Source organism: Nasonia vitripennis (genome assembly GCF_009193385.2).
Source record: "Nasonia vitripennis strain AsymCx chromosome 1 unlocalized genomic scaffold, Nvit_psr_1.1 chr1_random0005, whole genome shotgun sequence".
In the NCBI taxonomy this organism is placed as follows: domain Eukaryota; kingdom Metazoa; phylum Arthropoda; class Insecta; order Hymenoptera; family Pteromalidae; genus Nasonia; species Nasonia vitripennis.
The window spans coordinates 4,655,855-4,674,971 of record NW_022279591.1 but is presented as its reverse complement, the minus strand read 5'-3'; positions in this window follow the sequence as shown (position 1 = coordinate 4,674,971).

Below are 19,117 nucleotides of genomic sequence, written 5' to 3'. Positions count from 1 at the left end.
GTTGGGAAATTATTTATGTCGGCCTGCTTGAAACAATATTGCAGCAATATTGCTAATAGGTTGTGAAATTATTTCCGTCGGCTTACTAGAAACAATATTGCAGCAATATTGCTCCAAGATTATATGGTCGTTTTGAACCTGCCTCTTCCGGAAACACTGGCAATATTGCTAAGAGGTTTTGAAATTATTTCCGTCGGCTTACTAGAAACAATATTGCAGCAATATTGCTCCAAGATTATATGGTCGTTTTGAACCTGCCTCTTCCGGAAACACAATATTCAGGCAATATTTCTAAGAGGTTGGGAAATTATTTATGTCGGCCTGCTTGAAACAATATTGCAGCAATATTACACCAAGATTATATGGTCGTTTTGAACCTGGCTTTTCCGGAAACACAATATTCAGGCAATATTGCTGAGGGGTTCAAAAATTATTTCCGTCGGCTTGCTTGAAACAATATTCAGGCAATATTGCTAAGAGGTTTTGAAATTATTTCCGTCGGCTTACTAGAAACAATATTGCAGCAATATTGCTCCAAGATTATATGGTCGTTTTGAACCTGCCTCTTCCGGAAACACAATATTCAGGCAATATTTCTAAGAGGTTGGGAAATTATTTATGTCGGCCTGCTTGAAACAATATTGCAGCAATATTACACCAAGATTATATGGTCGTTTTGAACCTGGCTTTTCCGGAAACACAATATTCAGGCAATATTGCTAAGGGGTTATACAATTATTTCCGTCGGCTTGCTTGAAACAATATTCAGGCAATATTGCTAAGAGGTTTTGAAATTATTTCCGTCGGCTTACTAGAAACAATATTGCAGCAATATTGCTCCAAGATTATATGGTCGTTTTGAACCTGCCTCTTCCGGAAACACAATATTCAGGCAATATTTCTAAGAGGTTGGGAAATTATTTATGTCGGCCTACTTGAAACAATATTGCAGCAATATTGCACCAAGATTATATGGTCCTTTTGAACCTGGCTTTTCCGGAAACACAATATTCAGGCAATATTGCTCAGGGGTTCAAAAATTTTTCCGTCGGCTTGCTTGAAACAATATTCAGGCAATATTGCTAAGAGGTTGTGAAATTATTTCCGTCGGCTTACTAGAAACAATATTGCAGCAATATTGCTCCAAGATTATATGGTCGTTTTAAACCTGCCTCTTCCGGAAACACAATATTCAGGCAATATTTCTAAGAGGTTGGGAAATTATTTATGTCGGCCTGCTTGAAACAATATTCAGGCAATATTGCTAAGAGGTTGTGAAATTATTTCCGTCGGCTTACTAGAAACAATATTGCAGCAATATTGCTCCAAGATTATATGGTCGTTTTGATACTGCCTCTTCCGGAAAAACCATATTCAGGCAATATTTCTAAGTGGTTGGGAAATTATTTATGTCGGCCTGCTTGAAACAATATTGCAGCAATACTGCACCACGATTATATGGTCGGTTTGAACCTGGCTCTTCCGGAAACACAATATTCAGGCAATATTTCTAAGCGGTTCAAAAATTATTTCCGTCGGCTTGCTTGAAACAATATTCAGGCAATATTGCTAAGAGGTTGTGAAATTATTTCCGTCGGCTTACAAGAAACAATATTGCAGCAATATTGCTCCAAGATTATATGGTCGTTTTGAACCTGCCTCTTCCGGAAACACAATATTCAGGCAATATTGCTGAGGGGTTCAAAAATTATTTCCGTCGGCTTGCTTGAAACAATATTCAGGCAATATTGCTAAGAGGTTTTGAAATTATTTCCGTCGGCTTACTAGAAACAATATTGCAGCAATATTGCTCCAAGATTATATGGTCGTTTTGAACCTGCCTCTTCCGGAAACACAATATTCAGGCAATATTTCTAAGAGGTTGGGAAATTATTTATGTCGGCCTGCTTGAAACAATATTGCAGCAATATTACACCAAGATTATATGGTCGTTTTGAACCTGGCTTTTCCGGAAACACAATATTCAGGCAATATTGCTAAGGGGTTATACAATTATTTCCGTCGGCTTGCTTGAAACAATATTCAGGCAATATTGCTAAGAGGTTTTGAAATTATTTCCGTCGGCTTACTAGAAACAATATTGCAGCAATATTGCTCCAAGATTATATGGTCGTTTTGAACCTGCCTCTTCCGGAAACACAATATTCAGGCAATATTTCTAAGAGGTTGGGAAATTATTTATGTCGGCCTACTTGAAACAATATTGCAGCAATATTGCACCAAGATTATATGGTCCTTTTGAACCTGGCTTTTCCGGAAACACAATATTCAGGCAATATTGCTCAGGGGTTCAAAAATTTTTCCGTCGGCTTGCTTGAAACAATATTCAGGCAATATTGCTAAGAGGTTGTGAAATTATTTCCGTCGGCTTACTAGAAACAATATTGCAGCAATATTGCTCCAAGATTATATGGTCGTTTTAAACCTGCCTCTTCCGGAAACACAATATTCAGGCAATATTTCTAAGAGGTTGGGAAATTATTTATGTCGGCCTGCTTGAAACAATATTCAGGCAATATTGCTAAGAGGTTGTGAAATTATTTCCGTCGGCTTACTAGAAACAATATTGCAGCAATATTGCTCCAAGATTATATGGTCGTTTTGATACTGCCTCTTCCGGAAAAACCATATACAGGCAATATTTCTAAGTGGTTGGGAAATTATTTATGTCGGCCTGCTTGAAACAATATTGCAGCAATATTACACCAAGATTATATGGTCGTTTTGAACCTGGCTTTTCCGGAAACACAATATTCAGGCAATATTGCTGAGGGGTTCAAAAATTATTTCCGTCGGCTTGCTTGAAACAATATTCAGGCAATATTGCTAAGAGGTTGTGAAATTATTTCCGTCGGCTTACTAGAAACAATATTGCAGCAATATTGCTCCAAGATTATATGGTCGTTTTAAACCTGCCTCTTCCGGAAACACAATATTCAGGCAATATTTCTAAGAGGTTGGGAAATTATTTATGTCGGCCTGCTTGAAACAATATTCAGGCAATATTGCTAAGAGGTTGTGAAATTATTTCCGTCGGCTTACTAGAAACAATATTGCAGCAATATTGCTCCAAGATTATATGGTCGTTTTGATACTGCCTCTTCCGGAAAAACCATATTCAGGCAATATTTCTAAGTGGTTGGGAAATTATTTATGTCGGCCTGCTTGAAACAATATTGCAGCAATACTGCACCACGATTATATGGTCGGTTTGAACCTGGCTCTTCCGGAAACACAATATTCAGGCAATATTTCTAAGCGGTTCAAAAATTATTTCCGTCGGCTTGCTTGAAACAATATTCAGGCAATATTGCTAAGAGGTTGTGAAATTATTTCCGTCGGCTTACTAGAAACAATATTGCAGCAATATTGCTCCAAGATTATATGGTCGTTTTGAACCTGCCTCTTCCGGAAACACAATATTCAGGCAATAGTGCTTAGGGGTTCAAAAATTATTTCCGTCGGCTTGCTTGAAACAATATTCAGGCAATATTGCTAAGAGGTTTTGAAATTATTTCCGTCGGCTTACTAGAAACAAAATTGCAGCAATATTGCTCCAAGATTATATGGTCGTTTTGAACCTGCCTCTTCCGGAAACACAATATTCAGGCAATATTTCTAAGAGGTTGGGAAATTATTTATGTCGGCCTGCTTGAAACAATATTGCAGCAATATTACACCAAGATTATATGGTCGTTTTGAACCTGGCTTTTCCGGAAACACAATATTCAGGCAATATTGCTAAGGGGTTATACAATTATTTCCGTCGGCTTGCTTGAAACAATATTCAGGCAATATTGCTAAGAGGTTTTGAAATTATTTCCGTCGGCTTACTAGAAACAATATTGCAGCAATATTGCTCCAAGGTTATATGGTCGTTTTGAACCTGCCTCTTCCGGAAACACAATATTCAGGCAATATTTCTAAGAGGTTGGGAAATTATTTATGTCGGCCTACTTGAAACAATATTGCAGCAATATTGCACCAAGATTATATGGTCCTTTTGAACCTGGCTTTTCCGGAAACACAATATTCAGGCAATATTGCTCAGGGGTTCAAAAATTTTTCCGTCGGCTTACTTGAAACAATATTCAGGCAATATTGCTAAGAGGTTGTGAAATTATTTCCGTCGGCTTACTAGAAACAATATTGCAGCAATATTGCTCCAAGATTATATGGTCGTTTTGAACCTGCCTCTTCCGGAAACACAATATTCAGGCAATATTTCTAAGAGGTTGGGAAATTATTTATGTCGGCCTGCTTGAAACAATATTGCAGCAATATTGCTAATAGGTTGTGAAATTATTTCCGTCGGCTTACTAGAAACAATATTGCAGCAATATTGCTCCAAGATTATATGGTCGTTTTGAACCTGCCTCTTCCGGAAACACTGGCAATATTGCTAAGAGGTTTTGAAATTATTTCCGTCGGCTTACTAGAAACAATATTGCAGCAATATTGCTCCAAGATTATATGGTCGTTTTGAACCTGCCTCTTCCGGAAACACAATATTCAGGCAATATTTCTAAGAGGTTGGGAAATTATTTATGTCGGCCTGCTTGAAACAATATTGCAGCAATATTACACCAAGATTATATGGTCGTTTTGAACCTGGCTTTTCCGGAAACACAATATTCAGGCAATATTGCTGAGGGGTTCAAAAATTATTTCCGTCGGCTTGCTTGAAACAATATTCAGGCAATATTGCTAAGAGGTTGTGAAATTATTTCCGTCGGCTTACTAGAAACAATATTGCAGCAATATTGCTCCAAGATTATATGGTTGTTTTAAACCTGCCTCTTCCGGAAACACAATATTCAGGCAATATTTCTAAGAGGTTGGGAAATTATTTATGTCGGCCTGCTTGAAACAATATTCAGGCAATATTGCTAAGAGGTTGTGAAATTATTTCCGTCGGCTTACTAGAAACAATATTGCAGCAATATTGCTCCAAGATTATATGGTCGTTTTGATACTGCCTCTTCCGGAAAAACCATATTCAGGCAATATTTCTAAGTGGTTGGGAAATTATTTATGTCGGCCTGCTTGAAACAATATTGCAGCAATACTGCACCACGATTATATGGTCGGTTTGAACCTGGCTCTTCCGGAAACACAATATTCAGGCAATATTTCTAAGCGGTTCAAAAATTATTTCCGTCGGCTTGCTTGAAACAATATTCAGGCAATATTGCTAAGAGGTTGTGAAATTATTTCCGTCGGCTTACTAGAAACAATATTGCAGCAATATTGCTCCAAGATTATATGGTCGTTTTGAACCTGCCTCTTCCGGAAACACAATATTCAGGCAATATTGCTTAGGGGTTCAAAAATTATTTCCGTCGGCTTGCTTGAAACAATATTCAGGCAATATTGCTAAGAGGTTTTGAAATTATTTCCGTCGGCTTACTAGAAACAAAATTGCAGCAATATTGCTCCAAGATTATATGGTCGTTTTGAACCTGCCTCTTCCGGAAACACAATATTCAGGCAATATTTCTAAGAGGTTGGGAAATTATTTATGTCGGCCTGCTTGAAACAATATTGCAGCAATATTACACCAAGATTATATGGTCGTTTTGAACCTGGCTTTTCCGGAAACACAATATTCAGGCAATATTGCTAAGGGGTTATACAATTATTTCCGTCGGCTTGCTTGAAACAATATTCAGGCAATATTGCTAAGAGGTTTTGAAATTATTTCCGTCGGCTTACTAGAAACAATATTGCAGCAATATTGCTCCAAGATTATATGGTCGTTTTGAACCTGCCTCTTCCGGAAACACAATATTCAGGCAATATTTCTAAGAGGTTGGGAAATTATTTATGTCGGCCTACTTGAAACAATATTGCAGCAATATTGCACCAAGATTATATGGTCCTTTTGAACCTGGCTTTTCCGGAAACACAATATTCAGGCAATATTGCTCAGGGGTTCAAAAATTTTTCCGTCGGCTTGCTTGAAACAATATTCAGGCAATATTGCTAAGAGGTTGTGAAATTATTTCCGTCGGCTTACTAGAAACAATATTGCAGCAATATTGCTCCAAGATTATATGGTCGTTTTGAACCTGCCTCTTCCGGAAACACAATATTCAGGCAATATTTCTAAGAGGTTGGGAAATTATTTATGTCGGCCTGCTTGAAACAATATTGCAGCAATATTGCTAATAGGTTGTGAAATTATTTCCGTCGGCTTACTAGAAACAATATTGCAGCAATATTGCTCCAAGATTATATGGTCGTTTTGAACCTGCCTCTTCCGGAAACACTGGCAATATTGCTAAGAGGTTTTGAAATTATTTCCGTCGGCTTACTAGAAACAATATTGCAGCAATATTGCTCCAAGATTATATGGTCGTTTTGAACCTGCCTCTTCCGGAAACACAATATTCAGGCAATATTTCTAAGAGGTTGGGAAATTATTTATGTCGGCCTGCTTGAAACAATATTGCAGCAATATTACACCAAGATTATATGGTCGTTTTGAACCTGGCTTTTCCGGAAACACAATATTCAGGCAATATTGCTGAGGGGTTCAAAAATTATTTCCGTCGGCTTGCTTGAAACAATATTCAGGCAATATTGCTAAGAGGTTGTGAAATTATTTCCGTCGGCTTACTAGAAACAATATTGCAGCAATATTGCTCCAAGATTATATGGTCGTTTTAAACCTGCCTCTTCCGGAAACACAATATTCAGGCAATATTTCTAAGAGGTTGGGAAATTATTTATGTCGGCCTGCTTGAAACAATATTCAGGCAATATTGCTAAGAGGTTGTGAAATTATTTCCGTCGGCTTACTAGAAACAATATTGCAGCAATATTGCTCCAAGATTATATGGTCGTTTTGATACTGCCTCTTCCGGAAAAACCATATTCAGGCAATATTTCTAAGTGGTTGGGAAATTATTTATGTCGGCCTGCTTGAAACAATATTGCAGCAATACTGCACCACGATTATATGGTCGGTTTGAACCTGGCTCTTCCGGAAACACAATATTCAGGCAATATTTCTAAGCGGTTCAAAAATTATTTCCGTCGGCTTGCTTGAAACAATATTCAGGCAATATTGCTAAGAGGTTGTGAAATTATTTCCGTCGGCTTACTAGAAACAATATTGCAGCAATATTGCTCCAAGATTATATGGTCGTTTTGAACCTGCCTCTTCCGGAAACACAATATTCAGGCAATATTGCTTAGGGGTTCAAAAATTATTTCCGTCGGCTTGCATGAAACAATATTCAGGCAATATTGCTAAGAGGTTTTGAAATTATTTCCGTCGGCTTACTAGAAACAAAATTGCAGCAATATTGCTCCAAGATTATATGGTCGTTTTGAACCTGCCTCTTCCGGAAACACAATATTCAGGCAATATTTCTAAGAGGTTGGGAAATTATTTATGTCGGCCTGCTTGAAACAATATTGCAGCAATATTACACCAAGATTATATGGTCGTTTTGAACCTGGCTTTTCCGGAAACACAATATTCAGGCAATATTGCTTAGGGGTTCAAAAATTATTTCCGTCGGCTTGCTTGAAACAATATTCAGGCAATATTGCTAAGAGGTTTTGAAATTATTTCCGTCGGCTTACTAGAAACAATATTCAGGCAATATTGCTTAGGGGTTCAAAAATTATTTCCGTCGGCTTGCTTGAAACAATATTCAGGCAATATTGCTAAGAGGTTTTGAAATTATTTCCGTCGGCTTACTAGAAACAATATTGCAGCAATATTGCTCCAAGATTATATGGTCGTTTTGAACCTGCCTCTTCCGGAAACACAATATTCAGGCAATATTTCTAAGAGGTTGGGAAATTATTTATGTCGGCCTGCTTGAAACAATATTGCAGCAATATTGCTAATAGGTTGTGAAATTATTTCCGTCGGCTTACTAGAAACAATATTGCAGCAATATTGCTCCAAGATTATATGGTCGTTTTGAACCTGCCTCTTCCGGAAACACTGGCAATATTGCTAAGAGGTTTTGAAATTATTTCCGTCGGCTTACTAGAAACAATATTGCAGCAATATTGCTCCAAGATTATATGGTCGTTTTGAACCTGCCTCTTCCGGAAACACAATATTCAGGCAATATTTCTAAGAGGTTGGGAAATTATTTATGTCGGCCTGCTTGAAACAATATTGCAGCAATACTGCACCACGATTATATGGTCGGTTTGAACCTGGCTCTTCCGGAAACACAATATTCAGGCAATATTTCTAAGCGGTTCAAAAATTATTTCCGTCGGCTTGCTTGAAACAATATTCAGGCAATATTGCTAAGAGGTTGTGAAATTATTTCCGTCGGCTTACTAGAAACAATATTGCAGCAATATTGCTCCAAGATTATATGGTCGTTTTGAACCTGCCTCTTCCGGAAACACAATATTCAGGCAATATTGCTTAGGGGTTCAAAAATTATTTCCGTCGGCTTGCATGAAACAATATTCAGGCAATATTGCTAAGAGGTTTTGAAATTATTTCCGTCGGCTTACTAGAAACAAAATTGCAGCAATATTGCTCCAAGATTATATGGTCGTTTTGAACCTGCCTCTTCCGGAAACACAATATTCAGGCAATATTGCTTAGGGGTTCAAAAATTATTTCCGTCGGCTTGCTTGAAACAATATTCAGGCAATATTGCTAAGAGGTTTTGAAATTATTTCCGTCGGCTTACTAGAAACAATATTCAGGCAATATTGCTTAGGGGTTCAAAAATTATTTCCGTCGGCTTGCTTGAAACAATATTCAGGCAATATTGCTAAGAGGTTTTGAAATTATTTCCGTCGGCTTACTAGAAACAATATTGCAGCAATATTGCTCCAAGATTATATGGTCGTTTTGAACCTGCCTCTTCCGGAAACACAATATTCAGGCAATATTGCTAAGGGGTTCAAAAATTATTTCCGTCGGCTTGCTTGAAACAATATTCAGGCAATATTGCTAAGAGGTTTTGAAATTATTTCCGTCGGCTTACTAGAAACAATATTGCAGCAATATTGCTCCAAGATTATATGGTCGTTTTGAACCTGCCTCTTCCGGAAACACAATATTCAGGCAATATTGCTTAGGGGTTCAAAAATTATTTCCGTCGGCTTGCTTGAAACAATATTCAGGCAATATTGCTAAGAGGTTTTGAAATTATTTCCGTCGGCTTACTAGAAACAATATTGCAGCAATATTGCTCCAAGATTATATGGTCGTTTTGAACCTGCCTCTTCCGGAAACACAATATTCAGGCAATATTTCTAAGAGGTTGGGAAATTATTTATGTCGGCCTGCTTGAAACAATATTGCAGCAATATTACACCAAGATTATATGGTCGTTTTGAACCTGGCTTTTCCGGAAACACAATATTCAGGCAATATTGCTTAGGGGTTCAAAAATTATTTCCGTCGGCTTGCTTGAAACAATATTCAGGCAATATTGCTAAGAGGTTTTGAAATTATTTCCGTCGGCTTACTAGAAACAATATTGCAGCAATATTGCTCCAAGATTATATGGTCGTTTTGAACCTGCCTCTTCCGGAAACACAATATTCAGGCAATATTTCTAAGAGGTTGGGAAATTATTTATGTCGGCCTGCTTGAAACAATATTGCAGCAATATTGCTAATAGGTTGTGAAATTATTTCCGTCGGCTTACTAGAAACAATATTGCAGCAATATTGCTCCAAGATTATATGGTCGTTTTGAACCTGCCTCTTCCGGAAACACTGGCAATATTGCTAAGAGGTTTTGAAATTATTTCCGTCGGCTTACTAGAAACAATATTGCAGCAATATTGCTCCAAGATTATATGGTCGTTTTGAACCTGCCTCTTCCGGAAACACAATATTCAGGCAATATTTCTAAGAGGTTGGGAAATTATTTATGTCGGCCTGCTTGAAACAATATTGCAGCAATATTACACCAAGATTATATGGTCGTTTTGAACCTGGCTTTTCCGGAAACACAATATTCAGGCAATATTGCTAAGGGGTTATACAATTATTTCCGTCGGCTTGCTTCAAACAATATTCAGGCAATATTGCTAAGAGGTTTTGAAATTATTTCCGTCGGCTTACTAGAAACAATATTGCAGCAATATTGCTCCAAGATTATATGGTCGTTTTGAACCTGCCTCTTCCGGAAACACAATATTCAGGCAATATTTCTAAGAGGTTGTGAAATTATTTCCGTCGGCTTACTAGAAACAATATTGCAGCAATATTGCTCCAAGATTATATGGTCGTTTTAAACCTGCCTCTTCCGGAAACACAATATTCAGGCAATATTTCTAAGAGGTTGGGAAATTATTTATGTCGGCCTGCTTGAAACAATATTGCAGCAATACTGCACCACGATTATATGGTCGGTTTGAACCTGGCTCTTCCGGAAACACAATATTCAGGCAATATTTCTAAACGGTTCAAAAATTATTTCCGTCGGCTTGCTTGAAACAATATTCAGGCAATATTGCTAAGAGGTTGTGAAATTATTTCCGTCGGCTTACTAGAAACAATATTGCAGCAATATTGCTCCAAGATTATATGGTCGTTTTGAACCTGCCTCTTCCGGAAACACTGGCCATATTGCTAAGAGGTTTTGAAATTATTTCCGTCGGCTTACTAGAAACAATATTGCAGCAATATTGCTCCAAGATTATATGGTCGTTTTGAACCTGCCTCTTCCGGAAACACAATATTCAGGCAATATTTCTAAGAGGTTGGGAAATTATTTATGTCGGCCTGCTTGAAACAATATTGCAGCAATATTACACCAAGATTATATGGTCGTTTTGAACCTGGCTTTTCCGGAAACACAATATTCAGGCAATATTGCTGAGGGGTTCAAAAATTATTTCCGTCGGCTTGCTTGAAACAATATTCAGGCAATATTGCTAAGAGGTTTTGAAATTATTTCCGTCGGCTTACTAGAAACAATATTGCAGCAATATTGCTCCAAGATTATATGGTCGTTTTGAACCTGCCTCTTCCGGAAACACAATATTCAGGCAATATTTCTAAGAGGTTGGGAAATTATTTATGTCGGCCTGCTTGAAACAATATTGCAGCAATATTACACCAAGATTATATGGTCGTTTTGAACCTGGCTTTTCCGGAAACACAATATTCAGGCAATATTGCTAAGGGGTTATACAATTATTTCCGTCGGCTTGCTTGAAACAATATTCAGGCAATATTGCTAAGAGGTTTTGAAATTATTTCCGTCGGCTTACTAGAAACAATATTGCAGCAATATTGCTCCAAGATTATATGGTCGTTTTGAACCTGCCTCTTCCGGAAACACAATATTCAGGCAATATTGCTTAGGGGTTCAAAAATTATTTCCGTCGGCTTGCTTGAAACAATATTCAGGCAATATTGCTAAGAGGTTTTGAAATTATTTCCGTCGGCTTACTAGAAACAATATTGCAGCAATATTGCTCCAAGATTATATGGTCGTTTTGAACCTGCCTCTTCCGGAAACACAATATTCAGGCAATATTGCTTAGGGGTTCAAAAATTATTTCCGTCGGCTTGCTTGAAACAATATTCAGGCAATATTGCTAAGAGGTTTTGAAATTATTTCCGTCGGCTTACTAGAAACAATATTGCAGCAATATTGCTCCAAGATTATATGGTCGTTTTGAACCTGCCTCTTCCGGAAACACAATATTCAGGCAATATTTCTAAGAGGTTGGGAAATTATTTATGTCGGCCTGCTTGAAACAATATTGCAGCAATATTACACCAAGATTATATGGTCGTTTTGAACCTGGCTTTTCCGGAAACACAATATTCAGGCAATATTGCTTAGGGGTTCAAAAATTATTTCCGTCGGCTTGCTTGAAACAATATTCAGGCAATATTGCTAAGAGGTTTTGAAATTATTTCCGTCGGCTTACTAGAAACAATATTGCAGCAATATTGCTCCAAGATTATATGGTCGTTTTGAACCTGCCTCTTCCGGAAACACAATATTCAGGCAATATTTCTAAGAGGTTGGGAAATTATTTATGTCGGCCTGCTTGAAACAATATTGCAGCAATATTGCTAATAGGTTGTGAAATTATTTCCGTCGGCTTACTAGAAACAATATTGCAGCAATATTGCTCCAAGATTATATGGTCGTTTTGAACCTGCCTCTTCCGGAAACACTGGCAATATTGCTAAGAGGTTTTGAAATTATTTCCGTCGGCTTACTAGAAACAATATTGCAGCAATATTGCTCCAAGATTATATGGTCGTTTTGAACCTGCCTCTTCCGGAAACACAATATTCAGGCAATATTTCTAAGAGGTTGGGAAATTATTTATGTCGGCCTGCTTGAAACAATATTGCAGCAATATTACACCAAGATTATATGGTCGTTTTGAACCTGGCTTTTCCGGAAACACAATATTCAGGCAATATTGCTAAGGGGTTATACAATTATTTCCGTCGGCTTGCTTCAAACAATATTCAGGCAATATTGCTAAGAGGTTTTGAAATTATTTCCGTCGGCTTACTAGAAACAATATTGCAGCAATATTGCTCCAAGATTATATGGTCGTTTTGAACCTGCCTCTTCCGGAAACACAATATTCAGGCAATATTTCTAAGAGGTTGTGAAATTATTTCCGTCGGCTTACTAGAAACAATATTGCAGCAATATTGCTCCAAGATTATATGGTCGTTTTAAACCTGCCTCTTCCGGAAACACAATATTCAGGCAATATTTCTAAGAGGTTGGGAAATTATTTATGTCGGCCTGCTTGAAACAATATTGCAGCAATACTGCACCACGATTATATGGTCGGTTTGAACCTGGCTCTTCCGGAAACACAATATTCAGGCAATATTTCTAAGCGGTTCAAAAATTATTTCCGTCGGCTTGCTTGAAACAATATTCAGGCAATATTGCTAAGAGGTTGTGAAATTATTTCCGTCGGCTTACTAGAAACAATATTGCAGCAATATTGCTCCAAGATTATATGGTCGTTTTGAACCTGCCTCTTCCGGAAACACAATATTCAGGCAATATTGCTTAGGGGTTCAAAAATTATTTCCGTCGGCTTGCTTGAAACAATATTCAGGCAATATTGCTAAGAGGTTTTGAAATTATTTCCGTCGGCTTACTAGAAACAAAATGCAGCAATATTGCTCCAAGATTATATGGTCGTTTTGAACCTGCCTCTTCCGGAAACACAATATTCAGGCAATATTTCTAAGAGGTTGGGAAATTATTTATGTCGGCCTGCTTGAAACAATATTGCAGCAATATTACACCAAGATTATATGGTCGTTTTGAACCTGGCTTTTCCGGAAACACAATATTCAGGCAATATTGCTTAGGGGTTCAAAAATTATTTCCGTCGGCTTGCTTGAAACAATATTCAGGCAATATTGCTAAGAGGTTTTGAAATTATTTCCGTCGGCTTACTAGAAACAATATTGCAGCAATATTGCTCCAAGATTATATGGTCGTTTTGAACCTGCCTCTTCCGGAAACACAATATTCAGGCAATATTTCTAAGAGGTTGGGAAATTATTTATGTCGGCCTGCTTGAAACAATATTGCAGCAATATTGCTAATAGGTTGTGAAATTATTTCCGTCGGCTTACTAGAAACAATATTGCAGCAATATTGCTCCAAGATTATATGGTCGTTTTGAACCTGCCTCTTCCGGAAACACAATATTCAGGCAATATTTCTAAGAGGTTGGGAAATTATTTATGTCGGCCTGCTTGAAACAATATTGCAGCAATATTACACCAAGATTATATGGTCGTTTTGAACCTGGCTTTTCCGGAAACACAATATTCAGGCAATATTGCTTAGGGGTTCAAAAATTATTTCCGTCGGCTTGCTTGAAACAATATTCAGGCAATATTGCTAAGAGGTTTTGAAATTATTTCCGTCGGCTTACTAGAAACAATATTGCAGCAATATTGCTCCAAGATTATATGGTCGTTTTGAACCTGCCTCTTCCGGAAACACAATATTCAGGCAATATTTCTAAGAGGTTGGGAAATTATTTATGTCGGCCTGCTTGAAACAATATTGCAGCAATATTGCTAATAGGTTGTGAAATTATTTCCGTCGGCTTACTAGAAACAATATTGCAGCAATATTGCTCCAAGATTATATGGTCGTTTTGAACCTGCCTCTTCCGGAAACACAATATTCAGGCAATATTTCTAAGAGGTTGGGAAATTATTTATGTCGGCCTGCTTGAAACAATATTGCAGCAATATTACACTAAGATTATATGGTCGTTTTGAACCTGGCTTTTCCGGAAACACAATATTCAGGCAATATTGTTAAGAGGTTGGTAAGTTGTTATTGTTAAGAACTTGATATTGTTAAGATTATATGGTCGTTTTGAGTAAGTCAATTATCGTAAACACTAATATATTAAGGCTATAATGCTCATACAGTGTTCAAAATTGCTTTTTAACTAATTTTTTAATAAAAGATAAGTGCATTCTATTTAGCAACCAGACCAGACGCTATTCTAAAAAATTTGTATTATCTTATTCGTGCATTATACAGTGTTCTGTTCAATTTGTCGTTAGATAATTGCTTGAAATATAAGTACATTCCAATAAAAATACTGATAAAGTGTATTCAATTGCTTTTTAACTAATTTTTTAATAAAAGATAAGTGCGTTCTACTTAGCATCCAGACCAGACGCTATTCTACTAAATTTGTATTATCGTATTCGTGCGTTATAGAGTGCTTTGTTCAATTTGTCGTAAGATAAATACTTGAAATACAAGTACATTCAAACAAAAATACTGATACATTGTACTCAATTGCTTCTTAATCGTTTCTTTCAATAAAAGATAATTTCATTCAATATAGCAACCATACGCTATTCTACTAAGTTTGCAATCTTGTATTCGTGACTCATACAGTATTCTGATAAGTTTATGGTAACCTAAGTATCTGAAGCATTAGTAAATTGAAGCCATAATAATCATACAATGTAACGAATTGCTTTCTAGCTGCTATTTAGTTAAAAGATAAGTGCATTCTCTTTGGTAACCTGATCATACGCAATGGTACTAAGTTTGTCATTCCAAAATGGGGGCTTATATAGGGTTTCGATTGTTTTGTCCTAACCTTGTTATCTGAAAAACGAGTACATTAAAAGCATTATACTCTTAGAATGTACTGAATTGCTTTCTAATTACCGTTTATATACAAGATGCGTGTATTCTAGTTAGTAACTTGACCGTACGTTATTCTACCTAAATCATAAATGTATTGATGTATTAGTTGCTGTTATTAGTAGCGTTGAAATTGTTTTGCTGCATCGAGGATGATAGTTCGATTATTCAGTTCGATTTTTCATGATAAGCGCTTCGTTATACATTTTTATGATGAACACTAACACAGCAGCGCGCTACTTTATTGACTGCGCGCTGCTAGAATAGTGTTGCACCAGCAACCCAACCCGTCTAGAAACCTCGACGGCTTGAAAGTCTAAGGGGCTCTTCGTCAGTTGCCGTTCTCTACCCATACAGCCCCGTACGCAGCAACTTATCGAGAGTTCACTGTATATATAGTGAATTTCGGAAGGTAGTCAGTGTGTCAAGTCATCTATCGTTATTGTTCTAGCATTAACACGACAGATTTGTACGAAAGGGCATTTCACATATATATGCAAATAATTATTATTAAATTTGATTATTATTATAAAATAATTAGAATGATCAAAGAGATAAGTAGTAGGATTAGAGGTTGGGAAATTATTTATGTCGGCCTGCTTGAAACAATATTGCAGCAATATTACACCAAGATTATATGGTCGTTTTGAACCTGGCTTTTCCGGAAACACAATATTCAGGCAATATGGTTAAGAGGTTCTAAAATTATTTCCGACGGCTTCATTGAAACAATATTCAGGCAATATTGCTAAGGGGTTATACAATTATTTCCGTCGGCTTGCTTGAAACAATATTCAGGCAATATTGCTAAGAGGTTTTGAAATTATTTCCGTCGGCTTACTAGAAACAATATTGCAGCAATATTGCTCCAAGATTATATGGTCGTTTTGAACCTGCCTCTTCCGGAAACACAATATTCAGGCAATATTTCTAAGAGGTTGGGAAATTATTTATGTCGGCCTACTTGAAACAATATTGCAGCAATATTGCACCAAGATTATATGGTCCTTTTGAACCTGGCTTTTCCGGAAACACAATATTCAGGCAATATTGCTCAGGGGTTCAAAAATTTTTCCGTCGGCTTGCTTGAAACAATATTCAGGCAATATTGCTAAGAGGTTGTGAAATTATTTCCGTCGGCTTACTAGAAACAATATTGCAGCAATATTGCTCCAAGATTATATGGTCGTTTTGAACCTGCCTCTTCCGGAAACACAATATTCAGGCAATATTTCTAAGAGGTTGGGAAATTATTTATGTCGGCCTGCTTGAAACAATATTGCAGCAATATTGCTAATAGGTTGTAAAATTATTTCCGTCGGCTTACTAGAAACAATATTGCAGCAATATTGCTCCAAGATTATATGGTCGTTTTGAACCTGCCTCTTCCGGAAACACTGGCAATATTGCTAAGAGGTTTTGAAATTATTTCCGTCGGCTTACTAGAAACAATATTGCAGCAATATTGCTCCAAGATTATATGGTCGTTTTGAACCTGCCTCTTCCGGAAACACAATATTCAGGCAATATTTCTAAGAGGTTGGGAAATTATTTATGTCGGCCTGCTTGAAACAATATTGCAGCAATATTACACCAAGATTATATGGTCGTTTTGAACCTGGCTTTTCCGGAAACACAATATTCAGGCAATATTGCTTAGGGGTTCAAAAATTATTTCCGTCGGCTTGCTTGAAACAATATTCAGGCAATATTGCTCCAAGATTATATGGTCGTTTTGAACCTGCCTCTTCCGGAAACACAATATTCAGGCAATATTTCTAAGAGGTTGGGAAATTATTTATGTCGGCCTGCTTGAAACAATATTGCAGCAATATTGCTAATAGGTTTTGAAATTATTTCCGTCGGCTTGCTAGAAACAATATTGCAGCAATATTGCACCAAGATTATATGGTCGTTTTGAACCTGGTTTTTCGGAATCACAATATTCAGGCAATATTGTTAAGAGGTTGGTAAGTTGTTATTGTTAAGAAGTTGATATTGTTAAGATTATATGGTCGTTTTGAGTAAGTCAATTATCGTAAACACTAATATATTAAGGCTATAATGCTCATACAGTGTTCAAAATTGCTTTTTAACTAATTTTTTAATAAAAGATAAGTGCATTCTATTTAGCAACCAGACCAGACGCTATTCTATAAAATTTGTATTATCTTATTCGTGCATTATACAGTGTTCAGTTCAATTTGTCGTTAGATAATTGCTTGAAATATAAGTACATTCAAATAAAAATACTGATAAAGTGTATTCAATTGCTTTTTAACTAATTTTTTAATAAAAGATAAGTGCATTCTACTTAGCATCCAGACCAGACGCTATTCTACTAAATTTGTATTATCGTATTCCTGCGTTATAGAGTGCTTTGTTCAATTTGTCGTAAGATAAATACTTGAAATACAAGTACATTCAAACAAAAATACTGATACATTGTACTCAATTGCTTCTTAATCGTTTCTTTCAATAAAAGATAAGTTCATTCAATATAGCAACCATACGCTATTCTACTAAGTTTGCAATCTTGTATTCGTGACTCATACAGTATTCTGATAAGTTTATGGTAACCTAAGTATCTGAAGCATTAGTAAATTGAAGCCATAATAATCATACAATGTAACGAATTGCTTTCTAGCTGCTATTTAGTTAAAAGATAAGTGCATTCTCTTTGGTAACCTGATCATACGCAATGGTACTAAGTTTGTCATTCCAAAATGGGGGCTTATACAGGGTTTCGATTGTTTTGTCCTAACCTTGTTATCTGAAAAACGAGTACATTAAAAGCATTATACTCTTAGAATGTACTGAATTGCTTTCTAATTACCGTTTATATACAAGATGCGTGTATTCTAGTTAGTAACTTGACCGTACGTTATTCTACCTAAATCATAAATGTATTGATGTATTAGTTGCTGTTATTAGTAGCGTTGAAATTGTTTTGCTGCATCGAGGATGATAGTTCGATTATTCAGTTCGATTTTTCATGATAAGCGCTTCGTTATACATTTTTATGATGAACACTAACACAGCAGCGCGCTACTTTATTGACAGCGCGCTGCTAGAATAGTGTTGCACCAGCAACCCAACCCGTCTAGAAACCTCGACGGCTTGAAAGTCTAAGGGGCTCTTCGTCAGTTGCCGTTCTCTACCCATACAGCCCCGTCCGCAGCAACTTATCGAGAGTTCACTGTATATATAGTGAATTTCGGAAGGTAGTCAGTGTGTCAAGTCATCTATCGTTATTGTTCTAGCATTAACACGACAGTTTTGTACGAAAGGGCATTTCACATATATATGCAAATAATTATTATTAAATTTGATTATTATTATAAAATAATTAGAATGATCAAAGAGATAAGTAGTAGGATTAGAGGTTGGGAAATTATTTATGTCGGCCTGCTTGAAACAATATTGCAGCAATATTACACCAAGATTATATGGTCGTTTTGAACCTGGCTTTTCCGGAAACACAATATTCAGGCAATATTGCTAAGGGGTTATACAATTATTTCCGTCGGCTTGCTTGAAACAATATTCAGGCAATATTGCTAAGAGGTTTTGAAATTATTTCCGTCGGCTTACTAGAAACAATATTGCAGCAATATTGCTCCAAGATTATATGGTCGTTTTGAACCTGCCTCTTCCGGAAACACAATATTCAGGCAATATTTCTAAGGGGTTCTACAATTATTTATGTCGGCCTACTTGAAACAATATTGCAGCAATATTGCACCAAGATTATATGGTCCTTTTGAACCTGGCTTTTCCGGAAACACAATATTCAGGCAATATTGCTCAGGGGTTCAAAAATTTTTCCGTCGGCTTGCTTGAAACAATATTCAGGCAATATTGCTAAGAGGTTGTGAAATTATTTCCGTCGGCTTACTAGAAACAATATTGCAGCAATATTGCTCCAAGATTATATGGTCGTTTTAAACC